Source organism: Prenolepis imparis, unplaced genomic scaffold, assembly GCF_030444845.1.
Source record: "Prenolepis imparis isolate NDT839.2.m4 unplaced genomic scaffold, iyPreImpa1.0 SCAF_2, whole genome shotgun sequence".
Classification (NCBI taxonomy): Eukaryota; Metazoa; Arthropoda; class Insecta; order Hymenoptera; family Formicidae; genus Prenolepis; species Prenolepis imparis.
In genome coordinates, this window is record NW_028141160.1 from 5,155,785 (window position 1) to 5,176,701 (window position 20,917).

The window sequence follows — 20,917 nt, forward strand, 5'->3', positions numbered from 1 at the left end:
CGTTCTGCAGATATTGTAAAGAACAAGGCCATCTCCTTAAAAATTGTCAGTTACGCAACGCAAGTAATAATCGTCGAAAGAAAAATAATCAGGGAAACTACACAGGTCTCTCGAGGTCGGGTGCACAACGGGGGGCCGAACAGACTTCACACCCATCGACATCTCAAGAAGCCAAGTAGGCCGTCAAACCATCGACATACGACCCGTAACAGTAAACCTCGATAAACATAGTCGCGTGCCTACTGTTCAGGTCCAAATTAACGAAATACCATCGCAAATAACCTTTCTATTAGACACGGGATCCGGACCAAATATAATCAAGGAAAATTTTATACCTAAAACTCTAAAAATTAACTATACAAATATATTAAAATTAAATGGTATAAATAATCATCCCGTATATACGCTCGGAGAAGTCGCTTTAAATCTCCTTGGAATACCGATATCTTTCCACTTAGTATCTCACGACTTTCCGATCCCACAATCCGGAATATTGGGAAATGATTTCTTTAAACAAACATCATCGAAAATAAATTACGCTCAAGGATATCTGACCGTATCCGGAGTTAACATACCGTTCTTCTCACCGGAATCTATAATAATGTCTCCGAGATCCGAATCATTATTTTATGTAAAAATAGAAAACCCCGAAATAAAGATGGGATATATACCGAAATTAAAAATAGAACATGGAATTTACTTAGGAGACACTATTGTAGAGAACATCTCCGGAAAGGCGTATCTCAATGTTATAAGTACCTTAGACGAAGAAGTGGAAGTCCGCGTACCCACTTTGCGTTTAAAGCCGTTGGATCAATTATTTGACGACCATAAATCCGACAGTCCGACCGTCAACAATTACGATGAAGTTTCATCTATAAATGAAGAACCTACGAACACCAACAAAACTTATATTGATAATGAAGACAAAGAAGAAAATTTCGAAGATGAAGAAAAATTTACGGAAATAACTCGAAAGGCAAACAAAATTAATGTTGACAAGGGGAATAAAAATTCTCCTGAAAATTCTAATAATTCAAAAATCCTTGGAGAGGGAAGTTACTAAACCTCTCCTGAAAATTCTAATAATTCAAAAATTCTTGGAGAGGAAAGTTACCAAACCTCTCCTGAAAATTTTAATAATTCGAAAATTCTTGGAGAGGGAAGTTACCAAACCTCTCCTGAAATTTCATATAATCCAACAATTAACGGAGGAAGAAGTTACCAAACCTCTCCTGAAAAATTGATTAATTCTAGTAAAGGGAAAAATTATCAAATCTCAAAAATTTAAATGATTCAAAATCCCTTGGAGAGGGAAGTTACCAAACCTCTCCTGGAGGGGATATTTCTAGAATTTCGGAGGGAAATTTCCAAACCTCGACAGGAAATTCTAGCTCCATCAATTGCGAGGAGGGAAGTTACCAAACCTCACTACGCGATTTGACACAATCTTGTTCTAATTTAAGAGAGAAAAATTCCTTATCATTTCTAGACATCAAATTTCCGAAAGTTGGATTATTCACAGAAGACCACAATGACAAATTAAAGTCATCTCATGTCACTATAAAAGACCTTCTTGAAAAGACACAAAAATATAATTTAAATATTGAAAAATTAGACATTAAAAACTCTAAACGCATGAAAAACAAAACCAAACCGTCTTCAAAAGTTTTGACGTCTTTATTAAATAAATCGCAAGAAATTATAGATAAATTTATGCGAAAACGAAAATCTAAACATAATAGAAAACAACAACAAATTAACGATGCAAGCAATGATTTGCATAATTGCCTAGTGGTTTCCGAGGAAAAGGAGAAAGACCGCTTTATACAAATTACCGAATTATTTCGATTGGAACATCTAAATGAAAAAGAACAAGAAAGTGTAAAGAAATTAATAACAAACAGTCAAAACCAATTTCATATTCCCGGAGAAAATTTAACTGCAACTCATGTACTCCAACATCAAATACCAACCACAGATGATCGACCAATTAACACTCGTCAATACAGATTCCCGCATCTACATAAAGAAGAAATAAACAAGCAGATGGAGGAACTGTTAGAAGGAGGCATCGTAAAACTCTCACAATCGCCATACAATACGCCCATATGGATCGTGCCGAAGAAAGAGGACTCCAAAGGAAACAAGCGCTGGAGATTGGTCCTCGACTTTCGGGCTTTAAACGACAAGACCATCGGAGACGCATATCCATTACCTAACATCGTAGATATATTAGATCAATTAGGGGGCGCGCAATATTTCTCTGTATGCGATTTAGCATCTGGATTTCATCAGATAAAAATGGATCCTGCTGACAGTTATAAAACTGCATTCACTACTCCCTTTGGTCACTACGAATTCGATCGAATGCCTTTTGGATTAAAAAACGCTCCTGCAATATTTCAGCGCCTAATGGATTTAGTATTAACAGGATTACAGGGCGAAGAATTATTTGTTTATATGGACGACATTGTTATTTATGCTACTTCCTTAGAAGAACACGAACGAAAATATAACGCATTAATAGAACGACTTCGTAAAGCTAATTTACAACTACAACCTGATAAATGTGAATTTTTAAAAACCGAAGTAACTTATTTGGGACACGTAATTGGCAGAGATGGAGTAAAACCAGATCCGAAAAAATTAGAGGCAGTACATAAATTTCCCCGACCGAAAACCCCAAAGAACATTAAGCAATTTTTGGGACTTGCCGGATATTACCGGCGCTTTATTCCAAATTTCTCTAAACTAGCAAAACCATTAACAAATCTATTAAAAAACGACACTCGTTTCGAATGGACATCAATTCAAGAAGAATCCTTCGAGATATTAAAACAAAAATTATGTGAAGAGCCAGTACTACAATACCCTGACTTCTCTCGACCATTTATTTTAACTACGGATGCGTCAGGTTTAGCCGTAGGAGGAATACTCTCACAAGGGGAAATAAACAAGGACAGACCTATCGCATACGCTTCCAGAACTCTCACGGATGACGAAACGAAATACGACACTTACGAAAAGGAAGCACTAGCCATAATATATTGCGTTAAACACTTCAGACCATACTTATATGGAAGAAAATTCACCCTAGTTACAGATCATAAACCTTTAATGTGGTTTAAAAACGCGCAAGACGCAAATATGAGAATACTTCGCTGGAGATTAAAATTAGCAGAATACGATTACGACGTTGTTTATAAGGCAGGAAAAACTAACGTAAATGCGGACGCATTATCAAGAAACCCAGTAGACCTTGAAGAAATTGATTGCAAAATAATAAAAGAACGAAAAACTTTAAATCCAAATAATCCGGAAGATGCAGAAATAATTTCCAGAATGCTGGAAGAAACCGATGACGAAGAAGAAGAAGACGACGATTCTCAACTATATCTGTCAGATACCGAAGAAATTGAAGAACCGATATTCGAAGAAGACCCCCCTGATAATAACACTGATTCTATACCTTTTACCCCCGAAGAACTAAACGAACCTCCTGCGTCGCAAACTATCGAAAAAGCGCTAATACATGATCCTCCAAAACAAAACAGAATGCAAACAAGAAGTCAGACGACAAAACGAAATATTAAGAAAATTAATGAAAATTATAATAACAACAAAAACAATACTGAAAAGATAGAAGAAAGAAACGATCCGCCAGACAAAGATCAGGATAACAAGGAAACAGATGGAAAAGAAAAGGAAGAAAGCGATGACGACGAAGAAGAAATTATCAATAAAAATTTAAAATCAAGAAAAATAAAAATAAAACCTACTATCATTGAGAATAAAATAATTAAAAGCAACGTTATAGATTCTCGCGAACTATTATTTCTGCGAAAAGACAATGTCGCGTATTTTGTCGACATTTACGGAAAACCTTTAGACTCAGGATCTGAAAAACTCTTCGAAAGAAACGAACTCCAGAATATAGGACCCCTGGAGTTAGGTAAAGCGAAAGCAATAAAATACAAAACCCACTACCACATAGTCTTACCCATCAGTGAGACGGAACGAGAAGGCCCCACAGCGACTCTCAACCAAATTATCGCGGTCATACACGTCTTACGAAATTTGACTGAAAATTTAAATTTAGAAACACTCAGCATTGCAAAAACAGAAATTATCAACAATGTTCCATGAAATAATATCAAATCGCAACTGCAATTAAGATTCATTAATTCCACTACCAAAATAATCATTTGCAACGGACAAATTAAATATCCACCGAAAGATCTACGATCCATTATAATTGTTGAGATGCACTGTTCGCCGACAGGAGGACATCGCGGCGTCACTAAGACATACAATAGAATAAAACACAATTACTATTGGGAAAACTTAAAACTAGATGTTCAAAGATACATACAACAATGTTTGCAGTGCCAACTGAGAAAATTGGTACGCGTCAAAACAAAACAGCCTATGATAATCACAGATACACCAGGCTCTTCTTTCGACAAAGTAGCCATGGATATTGTCGGACCTTTACCCAAGACAGAAAGAAACAACGAATACATCTTGACCTTACAAGATCAGCTGACCAAATACTGTATGGGTATACCATTACAAAACCAAACCTCCGAAACTATCGCGGAAGCTTTCGTAGATCTTTTCATCTGCATATTCGGAGCGCCAAAGGCAATATTAACGGATCAAGGAAGAAATTTTCTAAGTGATTTAATGAAAAAGGTTGCAAAAATATTTAGAATTCGTAAATTTCGTACAACGGCCTTTCATCCACAATCCAACGGCTCATTAGAAAGATCGCATCACGCATTAGGAGAATATTTAAAACAATATGCAAACGAACAAAAACAATGGGACAGGTGGATAAGCCTTGCGATGTTTAATTACAACACTAGCATACATGAAGCAACCAAACATACGCCATACGAACTACTCTTTGGAAAAATAGCTAGAACTCCATCGAATAAAATTTTACCTTCGAACGATCAATTATCAAATTATGACGATTATCTAATAAGCCTCGTAACACAACTTCACACAATTCAAGGAAACGCTCGTGAAAACGTCATCGTAGCGAAACACAAATCCAAGACATACTATGATAAGAAGATTAACCCTCAAAATTTCAAACCGGGAGACCATGTGTTTCTCCTAAAAGGTCCAAAACCCGGAAAATTCGGAGATCATTATACAGGACCCCACGAAGTATTAGAAATATTAAATAAAAATAATGTAAAAATTAGAATAAAGAAAAATAGCCGAATCGTACATCCAAACCGATTGCGCATTTCTCATATTAAAATAAGTGATAATCAACCAAGTACAAAAAGGAAAGACAATAATAAACAATTAAATTAAATTTAATTAAAAAAATATATATATATAAAATTGAATTATGTATTAATTTAGAGTTATTGTAGCATTTAAATATTTCTATATATTTTAAATTTTAATTACTCCACTATTCATTTGAAATCTGAATTAGGTATTAATTCAGAATTACTCCAGATTTTAACAATAAGTATTCCTATAGACCCTAAATTTTCTTTACCTTACTATTCGTTTGAATTTTGAATTATGTACTAATTAGAATTACGCAAGCGTTTAAGTACTCCCATATATCCCAAATATTAATTACTCTATTATCATTAGTCATTATATCACCCTACTGCCTCCGGGACTGAAAGGGCGTTATTGAAAAATTCCCTATTCGTCAGGAAGTATTAACAAACTAACGGGAAGGAGGAGCAAGAAGGTATATATACCCGCGACATCTCTCAGAGAATCTCAATCTTTTTCTCAAACCTACGCACCTACGCACGCGGATCATTCGCGAAAAGTTATACCACCAGCCTTCGAGTCCGTAAATTGTTCGAATCTCGAACTCGTGAGCATTCGCAGTGACACTTGTGAGATCATCGTGTGCTCAGTGCTCACCGATTACGACAATTTTCGCGAGTGAACAACCGTGAGTGGAACACCATCCTCACGGAGGAGTCCTTAGCCAGATTCACACCTGGGATAATCTGAATAGTTAACACCTACCTACGCACTATAAGTAGTAAATGACCCTCTTAAATTCCTAATTTTATTTTATTTTATTTTATTTTTTTTATTTTCTTTATTTTAAAAGGAATAACTCTCGGATATTTCAATTATCTAATTTTAAGCGCAATCATTTACTTCTTTGAAAATTATCTTAGAATCCCATTAACTCTCCTCTTTCTCCCCTTTCCCAAAATCACTCAGGATTCTTTGTGTTAGCGAAGTAATCCGTGATTTTTCCCCTTTTTCAAAATCACTCAGGATTCTTTGCGTAGCGAAGTAATCCGTGATTTCTCCCCTTTCCCAAAATCACTCAGGATTCTTTGTGTTAGCGAAGTAATCCGTGATTTTTCCCCTTTCCCAAAATCACTCAGGATTCGTTGCTTTAGTAAAGTAATCCGTGAGTTCTTTTCCCACCTCTCTTCTTTTCAACTTTATTTTAATTTAAAGAACAGAGAAATAAATGAGGAAACATTTATATAAAAATATTTTACATTATCCCTTGATCTAAGAATTTCCGAGAAATATTCTTGATAAATCCCCCTTATCTTTTAATAATTAATACTAATTATTCCTTATTTCGTTCGTTCCCATAGTGAACGAACTCCGCAAACGACCCTCGCGAGCGGCAGCTAAATCAGCGCGAAACCGTCGAAACCGTCGGTTGAGGCGAAAATTGGCTCGGGCTACTGCGGCACTGCGCGACGATCTCCATCTAACTCGGGAGACACTAGAAAGATGGACTCAGGAGCACACTAGCATATCCAATAACCTTTCGAATACCACATTTAATATAAACACACCCATATCTCCCTATCAACCTAACACCTCCCCCATTTCCAATCCAGAAATCCAAGAACTTCCACGAACCCCTTCCCCCTCCCCTCTCGAACCAACAGAAGAAGACTCCCGATTTCCGTTCCCTTCTTATTCTCCCGTACCACCCGCTAAATTTCAGCGCATCCCTTCCCCCTCTTTCCAAGATCCACCTGAGTCCCCCACTGAGTTTCAGCGGAGTCCCTCTCCCTTCTTTCGCGATTCACCCGAGTCACCCGACGAATCTCAGCGGATCTCATCCCCGCTCCCCCCTTGTTTCTCCGAACCACCGAGGTCCCCTTCCCCAGCTCCTTCCAATATCATCCTCGGGGATTCTCCTCCTCCCTCCCCTTTTTTTTTTGCGCTGTGGAAACCTCATGGTACCACTTACCCCCCGGGTAGGGGATGAGGGTTATGTGGGACTCCTTGTCCCCCATCGCCGATCCACATATGGATCGACGGTGGGGTCCAAGACCTACCTCACTAAAACCACAGCGGGTGTCTTCGCTGGCGCTTATGGGGATGGCCAGGAACCAGCTATTGCATAACTTCTTGCCATCCCCTGGCCCTACCTACTCAGGAGAGCATCCTCCCCGAGAGGAGGATACTCTCCCCCGCGAATTGGTCGTGCGGTCATTTCCCGGTTGCGGCGCAGGGGGGCACCGCCCTCACGCCGCGCCCTCCCAAAGAGTTTGGGGGGCGGGGTCACGGCTCGAGTGTTCCCGCTCGAGCCGCAAACCCCCGCTCCCGGAACGGGGCTCCCTCTCCCTTCCTAAAGGGACGGGAGTTTCGGCCGACGCTCCGGAAGCTCTTCTCCTGAGGGCTCCCCCAGAAGGGGGGAGTCCTCACCGCAGGCAGCGGTGCCCTCCCACGGCGCTCTATGGCACCGATGAGAGGGCCGCCACTGCCGCGTCCCTTCCCGGGGGATCACGTGCAATGGGACCCAGCATGTTTCCGGGCCCCTGCGATCCCCCGTGCACCCAGGCCGCGGTCCCCTCCCTTTACGGGAACCGACCATCGGTCTGGGGGCACCGCCGAGGCCCTCCCCTAGGGGTGGAACTCTGCAGGGGCGGGGACGGATGCCGCCCGACCCCCGGCCGCAGAGCTTGCGCCGTGCGGCCGCCAGCCCCGCCCTCCTTCTAGGACTGCTCCGCCCTCACGGGCCACCCTCCTTATCTCTGAGCGAGGGAGGCACCGCGCCCCTCGCCCAGCTATTCCGCCCTTACGGGCCTTCTCCTCCATTCTCCTTGGGCGAGGGGGGCACAGCACCCCGTCTAATCGTCCACTCCCTCCGGTGGGCGTCTTCTCCTTCGGCGACGAGGGGGTCCGCCTTCGCGTCCGCGCCTCGGCGGGCCGCCCCCGCCGCCGCCACCCCTGCCTCTGGCACCGCCCCCCTCTCGCGCCCTCTCGGCCCTTCCACGACGGGGCACCCAGGTGGAGTCATCCCTCTCCTCGCGGGATTCGGAGGTAAGCCTACCCCGCCTCCCCCGTCTCTCCCGCTCCCTCTCTGCCTCCTCCTTCTGCGTCATAACTTTGAAGCAGAAGGAGGAGACCGCCTCCCACGCCTCCTCGCACCCGACCATCTTGGCAACGATGGCCGGGAGTGAGAGGTCACTTCCGATAATTTGGACAAGGACACGGCGCTCCTCTGCCCACGTCGGACAGAACTCCAGCGTGTGCTGCGCCGTGTCCCTGTCCTCCTCGCAATGATGGCACTGCGTGGTGCGCTCCTTCCCTATCTTACACAGGTATTCGCCGAAACATCCGTGTCCGGCGAACACCTGTGTAAGGTGAAACGACATCCTGCGTGAGACCTATCTACCCACTCTTCCAAGACCGGTCTCACGGCCCCGACGACTCTTCTTCCTGAGTTAGTTGGGGGGATGTTTTCCAAACAATCCCCCCATTCCTCAATCATGCGTCGTCGGGCCTGCGTTCTGACGACGCCCCGGACCCTTTCCGTTATACGGAAGTTCATCCCACGAAGCTCCCTAATTCTTTCGTACACCCTTTTATGGGTGTACGGCTGGAGCTCCATGGGAGCCAATCCCGCCAGGGCCGAGGCAGCTGCATGCGACACTGTTCGATAACCTCGGACGAAGCGAATGGCCACTCTCCGTTGAATTCGACGGAGGACGTCCATGATACATCGCGTGGCCATCGCCTCGTCCGCCCAAACTGGTGACCCATATAGGGTCACCGAGTTAACCACGTTCGCATACAGCTTACGAATCCGATCGTCTGGCCCGCCAAGATTGGGCAGCAGGCGGCTAAGTACCGCCGCTACCCGATCGGCTTTTTCGGCCAGACGATTGAAATGGTCGCCAAAACGCCAGGTTCCGTCCAGCCAGAGCTCTAAATATTTGATGTTTAGCCCCAGCTGGACGGGGATGCCGTCCACGATAACGTGGGCCTTTGGTGGCTTCCCCCGAGAGCCATCGTGAAAGAAGATGGCCACGGTCTTATGGGGAGCCACCTTAAGGCCCAATTCCTTAATAGAGCGCACCACGCAGGCCACTGCTATATTGACCTTCCTCTTTGCTTCCCCCCAGTCACTCCCCCCGGCCAGGACTATAGTGTCGTCCGCATAACAGACAACACGACAGCCGGGGGGGGGGGGGAGGGCAGAACGGAGCACTTTGTCGTATGTGATGTCCCACAGCAATGGGCCCAGAACTGACCCCTGCGGGACACCACACGACACCGTCCTTCCGCGTAGAGCACCGGTCTTGTCCCGGTACTCCAAGCACCTGTCACGAAAGTAGGCCTTAACGACCTCCACGAGATATAGAGGGGCGCCATGTTCTATGAGGGCGCCCCTCACCTTTCCTCAGGGCAGGGTGTTGAATGCGTTGGTGATGTCCAACGAGACACCAACCACCACCCTGCTCTCTTCAGTTTCGGACTCCGCGAAAGAACGGACGCGTAGAATCGCGTCCGTTGTCGATCTATTTTCGCGGAATCCGAACTGGTCCTCGTGGAGATCTGGCCCCACTTCCTTCATCCGCTTGACGAGTCGGTCGGCTATTATTCGCTCGAACATCTTCCCGACTTCGTCAAGCAGACAGATTGACCTGTACGCAGAAGGCACTCCGTCCGTTCTGCCCCCTTTGGGGATAAGGACTAAATTGGCCTTACCCCAGACTGGGGGGAAGTCCCCTGCCCGTAGGCAGTCTGTGTATAGCCGTTTGATTGGCTCCGACAGGTAAGTCAAGGCATATAGCCAGACCCTTCTGGGAATGCCATCTGGCCCCGGGGCCTTGTTACCCCGGGCTCTGAGCCTCTTGGCAATCCCGGCCAGCTCGGCACTGGACACTTCGTATTCCTCTTCCCACGCGACGGGCTCCCTTATGTATAATTCGGGGACCCGGTCGCATTGTGGGAAGAGGGTGGATAATATGTTATTTAACACATCTGTGTCCAGTGCCTCCGTCACGGGGGGCGTCCATCTTCTCAGTTTCTTCATAACTGCTTTATATGGGCGCCCCCAAGGGTCCGCATTGAGGCCCTGGAGTTGTTCGTCCCAGGATCTCGCCTTTGACTTCCTGATGGCAGCGCTCAGAGCATTACGTGCTGTTCTGTAACGCTCGAGCGCCTCTGCCATGCCCTCGTCGTCTTCGCCGAGGCCTCTCCTTCTTAGACGCTTGAAGCGGCGCCTGGCTTGGACGGAGGTGCGTCTGAGATCCGCAATCTCCTCTGTCAACCAGTACGCCACTCTCTGCGGCCTCGGCCTGACTCGGGGCATTGAGATGTCACAGGCATCTCTGATTATTGCCCCGAGCCATGCCACCTGGTCCTCGATCCCTTGCGGTGCGTTCGCACCGGGCCAGGTGGCTCCCTCCCCTACTTCCTTTGAAGCTCAGGAAGAAACCAAAGAACTCACGCAAGAAGAGTTCCGAGACTGGTTAATTGACCAGTTACCAGAATTAACAGATGTCCCCGAGGACTCTTTTGTAATCGGACCGGGTCCAGTAGAACATGAGGCCCTGCGTCTTGCTTTAATCGACGCACCTATAGATGGGATAATCCCTTGGTATTTTCCTGGGCTCAATCGTCCACTGGGTGTCCCCGTTCAGCTCCTATTAAGGTCCTATCCCCGCTCCACTATCGAATTCCTCTCGTAAAACCCGTGGAACACATATATATATATACACACACATGCATACGTAGATATCCATGTTAGACAAAAAATAATTGTATCAGCCAATCGAGACCTTAGAATAATCAACACAAAACACTTTCCCTCGTTGTCTTGATTGACGCCCTCCGTACTAATGTATCACCCGCGACCCATACACATACACTCACACTTTCATTAGCAACTAAGTCCGTCGATTATATTATTATGTATATAATTTCTTTCGTCTCTATATTAGGAATAAATTAATAAATTTCAACACAAATGATTTTCATTTATTAACATCCCCGTTCCCACTCATTCCCGTAAACCAAGATCGCACAAGGTCCCATCCTGCGTAAAAGAGATTAAATTCTCTTGCCGAAAAGGGACCACCGAGCGAACGGCCCTTTAAATAGAGTAAGAGCGACCCTTGCGGTCGTTGACCTATTTGGGCCCAGACGTTCGTTCGGGTCGAACAGACGGATAGTCTGCCGTCGTTCGAATTTAAATTTAGTTACATCCTTCCTTTCGACTCTTCCTTCCTTGAGTTTGGACGTAACAGAAGTCTTGGCAGTGTACCAAGCAAAATTCGTGCCCCGTGTACAATTATTTATTTTCAACGAAAAAATTAATTTTTGTTGGAATCGACACACCGACAATCGCGTTCGGCTCTTATAACCTATTTATTTCATATTCATATATTTAATATTGAGAGCCTTGATATTTCTTAACGTTAATTAATATTTCTTAATCTTAACGTTAGTCTATAATAATATTATACACAGTGCATTTAGAAAGTTCTTAAACTGATTTTTTAAAAGAATACTAATATTACTATCTTTCAACCAATACTAGAGCTAGATAATATTAACTGTTCTGAGTTTTCTAAAAATTTTTCGTTGCATTAGGTGCAGTCATTGGGTAGTGCGAATTAGAAGATTGTTTATCTTTGTGTATTATCACAATTTCAAGAATCCAGCAACAGGCTCCGATTAAATTTTGTCTTAAAAGTGAAAAAACTGCGACGGAACATATCAAATTGTACGCGAAAAGCGTACGGCCTGACGGCATATAGTGATTGTTTTAGTCGTGCAGTCTTTTTGTAGTTTAGACGATTTAAAAAAAGTCGTCGTTTCCTAATTTTTGGCCAAAAAATGTGACTGAGAAATCATCACCACCCGCCGTATTTGTATACTCGCCAGATTTGGCACCTGCCAACTTATTTTTGTTCCTCAAGATAAAATTGATAATGAAAAGGATAATTATAGAGATTTGGAGACAATTTAACGCGCTATGGCGAGAGGGAAACCTATGTAGAGAATTGAATAATAAAATTTTGTTTATCTGTAGAACTTGATGGTCAAAAAGTGAATATAGCTTACGAGATATTTTATACATTAATTTAATTGACATAATCTTACATAAATTATGAAATATCTCGTAAAATATTCATTTTCCACATTTTTTTAATCTCAATACTTTTGAAAATAATGAGAGGAATTAATTAGTATGAAAAAAACATAATTTGTTTTTAAGAAAAAAAAAAAAAATGTAATTAGCAACTAGAGCAGCTACATATTCTTTCACTGATTAATTCCTTTCGTTATTTCGTACATAAAAGTATTGAAGTAAGATTTTTGACAACACTTAAAGAATAATTATTGAATAAAGTCAGGCCAATCAGTGCCGACTTTTAGCCGGCGCACGTCAGTGGGTCGTAACGGTGGAGCGCTCACGCACACTACTAGGCGCGCGGCTCATTAACGTCTACTCAATAATTACTCCTCTATTAAGTGTTATAGAAAAAAAAAGATTCAGGACTTCTCAATTCATTTTCTAATAAGAAATAACGCTAATATACTTAGTAGGCAGTCTTTAATTGACACTCGGTATATATATATACCCAGATAGCCAAATCTGTCAAGAGCATGTATTAAAACTGTGTGCTATATATTTTTGCCAGCAATAAAACTGCAGATTTTATATAAAACTTGTTATATCAGATAATGATAGCAGAACGTTGGCAGAAATGTTATAAAATCTGTTGACATAATTTGGCAGCAAGTCAGTAGCAGAAATCAAGCAGCATTTGTATAGAATTATCATAGCAGATTGGTAGTAGAAACCGAGCAGGATTTGCGCAACGCAATTTGGTGTCAGATTGACGGCAGAAATCGAGCAAGATTTGCGCGCGCACAATCTGATGGCAAATTGACAACAGGATCTGCATTTTGCAGTTATTTAATAGTTCCTTCGCCTACCGCTATGCGATGTATTTTCTCGCAATCAAATTTCTGTTAAAAATAGATATAAAGTCTGCAAGTCGTGGCTATTAATAAAATATCAAAAGTATATTTTTCTATCAGTTTAATTTTTGATATCTGACAAGTCTAACATGAGAATATTAAACTTATTAGAATCAATAGGATATATACATGGAAAATTATCCATTTACTTTCTATTTAAAGCATAAAGCAGAATTTAATTCTCATATAAATTATATCTTAAAATTTATAAATTATAAATTTTATTATTTTTGCAATTTATTTTGTTAATTTAATTAATAGATTAAATTGAACATTTAATTGCTATGTGAGATATAACTACATACAATATAATATGTTATATATAAAATATCATATTTATGAAAAAAAAAAATAATTAGCGGATAACACATCTTAATATGCACCTGTTATATTCATCGAAAAATATTGAATTTTATTATACTTATATGATCAAATGGCAAGGAACTGCAGATCCTGCTCGATTTCTGCCGCTAATCTGCTATTAGATTGTGTTTGACAGATCTGCTCGGTTTCTGCCGCCAATCTGCCATCAAACTATATGTGCAGATCTGCTCGGTTTCTGCCGCCAATCTGCTGTCAGATTTTGCTTACTAACTATGCTAGCAGAATATCATCAATTGCGGACACAGTGGATAGGAATCTGCTGTAAAGTCATGATTAGATTTGCTGTCATACTGCCGACATGCTGCTAACATTTTGCTAACTGGGTATATACATATATATATATATATATATATATATATATATATATATATATAGCAGCTTGGCGGCAGAAACCGAGCAGATCTGTCAAACGCAATCTAATAGCAGATTGGCGGCAGAAATCGAGCAGGATCTGCAGTTCCTTGCCATTTGAACATATAAGTATAATAAAATTAAATATTTTTCGATGAATATAACAGATGCATAAGACGTGTTATCCGCTACTCATAATTTTTTTTTTTCATAAATATGATATTTAATGTATAACATAATTATATTGTATGTAGTTATATCTCACATAGCAATTAAATGTTCAATTTAATCTATTAATTAAATTAATAAAATAAATTGTAAAAATAATTAAATTTATAATTTATAAAATTTAAGATATAATTTATATGAGAATTAAATTCTGCTTTATGCTTTAAATAGAAAGTAAATGGATAATTTTTCATGTATATCCTATTGATTCTAATAAGTTTAATATTCTTATGTTAGACTTGTCAGATATCAAAAATTAAACTGATAGAAAAATATACTTTTGATCTTTTATTAATAGCCACGACTTGCAGATTTTATATCTATTTTTAACAGAAATTTGATTGCGAGAAAATACATCCCATAGCGGTAGGTGAAGGAACTATTAAATAACTGCAAAATGCAGATCCTGTTGTCAATTTGCTATCAGATTGTGCGCGCGCAAATCTTGCTCGATTTCTGCCGTCAATCTGACACCAAACTGCGTTGCACAAATCCTGCTCGGTTTCTACTATCAATCTGCTATGATAATTCTATACAAATCCTGCTTGATTTCTGCTACTGACTTGCTGCCAAATTATGTCAGCAGATTTTATAACATTTCTGCCAACGTTCTGCTATCATTATCTGATATAACAAGTTTTGTATAAAATCTGCAATTTTTTTGCTGGCAAAAATATATAGCACACAGTTTTAATACATGCTCTTGACAGATTTGGCTATATATACACTCTGGGTATATATACACTCGTCAACAAAATTAACGCATATGTATTTTAAGTCAAAATTTCGCATAATTTCAAATAAGCATAACTCCGCTAAAAATGATCGGATTTCAAAAATTTTTTTTTCACTGTCAAGCTTGAAGTCTCTACTTTAAAAACCATTCGTCAGATTTTTAATTTATCCTTCTCCCCCGTACGCCACTGCTTCAAAAGTAAAGACGTGTTTTGTCTAAAAAAAATTGCGTACTTCGACGCACGGTGTGAAATAACTTTTTTTCGCAAATCTTATCATAACTATCGTAAAATGTGGACTTTTTACTACAAATTTTAAAAAAAAGCAAAGTTTGTACGATTTTTTTTCGCGGAGTTATTACATATGAAAGTTAGCCATACATTTTTCCATTTACCGCCAGCATTAGTATTATCCTGGTTTTTAAAGTAGAGACTTCAAGCTTGACAGTGAAAAAAAAATTTTTCAAATCCGATCATTTTTAGCGGAGTTATGGTTATTTGAAATTATGCGAAATTTTGACTTAAAATACATATGCGTTAATTTTGTTGACGAGTGTATATAGGAAAAAGATCTGATATATATAATAAAAAAAAAGTTGAAAAAAATAGATTTTAAAGATAAGATACTCTAGTACTGATACTGTTTTATTTATATTTATAATAATTGAGTATAGCGCACATACACATACATATAAAAGATTGATTTAATTTTCTTGCGGAATTAAGAATATTATTCGGGTATAAACAGTATTCGATAATAACTGTATAATCTCTTGTGTGCAGGATTAAACAGAGCGGATTACACAGAGGAGGAAAATCCTATGTCATTTCACTTTTGCTATAATTATTGAGAAATTTTAAACAATCGCGCGAGTATAAATGTGAGAAAAAATAGTCCACTAGTACACAGTCGCTAGGACACAAAACCAGTATTACGTAAAATTCATATTCGTATATAATTTGTTATAGCCCGAACTATAACCAGTAGTTATTTAGGAATAATATTAGGAATAATAATATTGTAAAACATTTTTACTTATAAACGAGCGCTCTCGCCAAACGCTCGTCGAACGAAAATGCTAACGCAGCGATATACGCACGAAGCACGGAAATCGCGAGCTGCAAGCGAAGGCCAGGGACTTCGACCTGCTTTGCTTGCATTTAGACCAAAAACGCGTGAGTATTGTTAACCAATCGGGGACTTGTTTCCAAGGGTCTCGCCCGTTGAAAATCAAAGAACAAAAGAAGATATAAGACGGAGAGCCCGCCCGCGAAGGCAGTTTCGAATACAATTCCTAAACATCAAGACGTGGTCGCTAATAAGAATCCGGAACATCAGGACGAGACTCACTAATAAAAATCTGAATCATTAAGAAGAATTACTAATAAACGCTCGTTAGCCAAACTTCGAATGTTACGAGAGCATATATATATATATATATATTTTAAGAAAGGACGAGAAATAAAGTGAAACCAAATTTAATCAGAATTAAAAGTGTATTTAAACAAAAAAAGAGAGTATAATCCTCCTAACGTCCTGCGAAGTCCTGATCGACCCGAGGATCCTCATCCTTTATTCGACGCAACCCCAGTGCCGTACGGCGGCACAACAAATTGTTGCCGTTTGTAAAGCGCTTCCACATTTCATAAAGTCTCCTACGTTACGTCGCATGGTTAGTAACCATGTAACAGTAGACTGTTTCTTCTTGCCGTGCACTTATACTGCGAATTAGCGAATTCTAGTTACTTTAAATTAATTTCTCAACGTTTCACCAAGAGAATCAATTCTCAAGAAATCGGTATCCTCTAACGCATCCTTGCACATCTAAGATAAGTAATTAGGTGGAAAGAGAGACAGTTTAAACACTTCCTTTAATAAAATCAGTGTATATATTCTTAATTTTATTTATACAGGATGTCACTTAAAGACCGTCCACTAAGTGCATATTCCTTATTCCTTATTTCATATTCGTGTTCCTTACCAAAAAAGAAATTAAAAAGTCCTGAACAATTTTTTTAACACTTAATAATGGAGTAATAATTCAGTAAAGTACGGCCAAACAGCGCCGAACTTTAGTTTAACGCATGTCAGTGAGCCGCGCGCCTGGTAATGTGTGCTCACGCACACTGAACAACTTTTCAACTTATTTTTTGGTAAGGAATAACGCTATGTACTTAGTGGGTTTTTAAGTGACACTTTGTATATATTTTATTTACAGATTTTATTACAGAAAATGTTCAGAACGTCTGTCTTATGCTTGACTAATTCAAACAGTCCGAATAGGGACGCGTAGCTCCTTAAAAATATGCCAAATGTCACGAATTTCTGTAAAAAATAAATTCTCTTTATTGAATTTATCATTTACAGAAGTCTGTCTCAATAAAATTTTAAGACATTTTGTGTATACTATATGTAAATATATAATTTTATTTCCAATCTTTAAACGTAGGGTAGAGCGAGGTCAAAACTAACAGGGGGCGAAAGTAACAACTCAAATATCTATAAATATATAATAGATACATACGTACGCGTGCGTCGGTTACCGTGTGCAGCTAAACAAGCTACAACATGTCTATGTATGTCTGCGGTCTAGGTACTGAGTAAACGTGCGCAGTGACCAAAATATATTTTCGAGGCCCAAAAGTACGTTTTTCCGAGTGTGTTAAACTTTTAATATAAATATTTCCACTGCAAGTAAGTACTTTCTCTTTTTTTTATATTTCAGTTTAGTTATTTTTACATATTATAATGATTTTTGCTTATCCATTTTTGACATTATATCATTAAAAATTTTAAGTCAAAGTTCAAAAACATAGTCGGGGACCATTGTAACATCATTGTCTTGGGTCGAATGTAACGTTACAACCGACCCCGGCTGATGCAATTTATTTCATTTTGGATCATAATTGAACTATTTTTATTTTAGAATGCCTCGTATCAAGATTAGAAAGACTGACTCCCCCCCCTGTCATATACCCCTTATAAATGATATATCAGTCTATGAACAGGCATACGAGGATATAAATAAAGAGACATTGTCTATTCGAGCAGCTACAAAAAAATATGAGTTGTGTCACGTGTCTTTGGCAAGATATACGAAGAAAAGGGTAGAAGCTTTGAGAGAGGGTGAAAATTCTTCGGTGAGGATGGGTTATAACTGTGATTCAGAGTAATTTTTATTTAAAAAAAGTTTAATTTTGTTATAATTTGAGTTAAATGACTTATATATTTGTCACAACTGTGATTCAGAGTAATCACTATTTAAAAAAATGTTTATATTTTGTTATAATTTGAATTAACAAAGTTGTTTTATAATTGTTTTGTTCTACAATATTTTCTAGAATTAATATGAAAAAATTTTTATGAATTTTAAAAGAATAAGACTTTATTTTCCTTTTTTTTATTTGTATAAGAATATTTTAGTTTATTTTTGCTAATATAAGACAAATTATTTTAATTTCGTTGAATAAATACTTTTGATTTTAATTATTTAAAATTGTTTCTATAGTGTTACAACCGACCCGTAGTTGGGGGCGATTGTAACATTTTCTCCCGTTTTCATTTTTGATTGATAATTTTGATTTTATTTATCACAAGGTTAAAATGTTATGATTTCCATAAAGTGAAATGAATATGTTAGCTTGGGGTACCAACAGTTTTTTTTTTACTGTATCAGTTTTTTTATAATCGAGTTCTAAAGTCAAATTGTTACTTTCGACCCCGCTCTACCCTAATTACATATATTTGAAAATATAATTCTTCAAAATAAATCAAATACTATTCTTAAAATACTATACTTAAAAATAAATCAAATAAGTAATTTTTAATGTAAATAAAATACATAAATAATTTTAAAAGTACAATTATGATATGAACCAAACATATGCTTTTAGAAATTTATTGTTATTATCTCAGAATCAAAATTGTACATATTATACTCTCTCTTTCTCTTTTTTCTTTGCACTTTTTTTCTTATAAGCATAAATATTATTTATATTGAAATGTATTTTTTATATATTATTTTATAATAAAAAAATATTACAGATACTTTTCATGTGTATTTCAAATAAAAATAAAAAATATTGTTTTGAGAAAAATATATACATATACAATATGTACAATATACGCTACTTATATGACTTATTATTGCAAACTTACAAGGGACACTCACATAGTGTTACTACTTTTGAAAGATGTATTTTTGAAAAGTGTTAAGAGACAATATATACATATCTTTTGAAGTAAATGTAATATTTTGTGAGTATTTCTTATTGTTAGATTTTTTGAATATGATTATCAATTGTTTTAAATATTGTTTCTTATCACATAGAAATATTGCACCTACAGATGTTATATCACACATCTTATGTGTATGTATCTTAAATATATTAAAATGGTATTACATATTTTAATTAATATTATTAACTGTCAAATTATGTTTTTGGTTATGTAACCACGTTTTAATTGTAGCCACATTTCGTTCTTTTAATATACGAGGATGCTGTTTAATGAGAGCTCCAATTTGATTAAATGTAGGTAATTTTGCATCATTCTTTTTTAAATAATATCCAAAGGCATCAAGGATAACTCGTTTTTCATCGTTGCTCCATCGTGTACGATTAGTAAGAACCACTGGAAATATAAGAAAGTTCTTAAACATATACGCAATTTTTTAAATAATCTATTTAACAAATTTGTATTGCATATTATATGTATTAATTAATACTTTAAATAACAATTTATAAAAAATTGCTTTATAAACTTCGTTTAATTCGCGTACTATCTTTTAGAACGATTAACTTTTTATTATTTTTACTGTATACAATTCTTTAATGTTAATTTTCCGAGATCATTGTTTATAATATTCTTTGTGTGTGTGTAAATATATATACAGGGTGTCCCATTTTAATCTCCCCAGGCAAACATCTCGAAAAATATGGAAGATACGAAAAAATGTTTCAGACAAAAGTTGTAGGATTTGAAGGGGGACAGATGATGAAAATATGGACTTGATCTTGAATGACCTATTGAAGGTCAGGTCAAGGTCATCGATGTTTTCTTAAATGGAACTCCCTATTTTTTATTGCATATTCTTGTAGCTCTTGCCGAGACGTTTTCAAAACACTACCTATTGATGTCTCTTACACAAGCCGTTCCCAAGATACGAAGTTTCAAAGTTGACATATCATCGACATTCGCATTATCCAATGTACACCGCGGGGAGGTGATGATTGAGGCCGATCTGGACGAAAATCTCTTCAAGTTTCGAGCTCTATCCAAACAAGATGTTGCACGTATTTCCAAGATTTCTTGTTCGTTACATCGATGGCATCGTCGTTTCGGTCATCGAGATCCTGCTGCAATTTGAAAATTAGTTCGCAGAAAGCTTGTCACCGGTCTCGAGTTTCAATCAGGCGACGATCACAACGAAATCTGCGAGTGTTGCATCCAAGGGAAGTTAGTTACTAATCTTTTCAAAGTAGCCAAAATACTACCGAGAAACCACTTGAATTAGTGCACAGTGACCTGTGTGGTCTTTTTCCAGTAACATCCGCCGGAGGTAATCGATATATTTTGACGTTCATTGATGACTATTCACGCTATACAGTAGTTAAACTCTTAAAGCAAAAGAATGAAGTCACTAGAGCCGTCAAAGATTATGTCAATTGTATGACGACATTTTGAACGTGACATTAAAGTTTGCAATGGGTAATTTTTCATATGATTCTACATGGGTTTGCAATAGGTAATTTTTTATACTACAATTCTACATGGGTTTGCAATGAGTAATTTTTCATACGATTTTACACATGGGTTTGCAATGGATAATTTTTCACTACTGGCGTGTCCATACTAGGCGCCTTTTTTTACCTTTATTTTAAAGTATACATAACCCCGCACGCTGCTAATATCGCAGAGCGCCACTAACGCCGTCTCTTGTGAAACGTGAGAACTG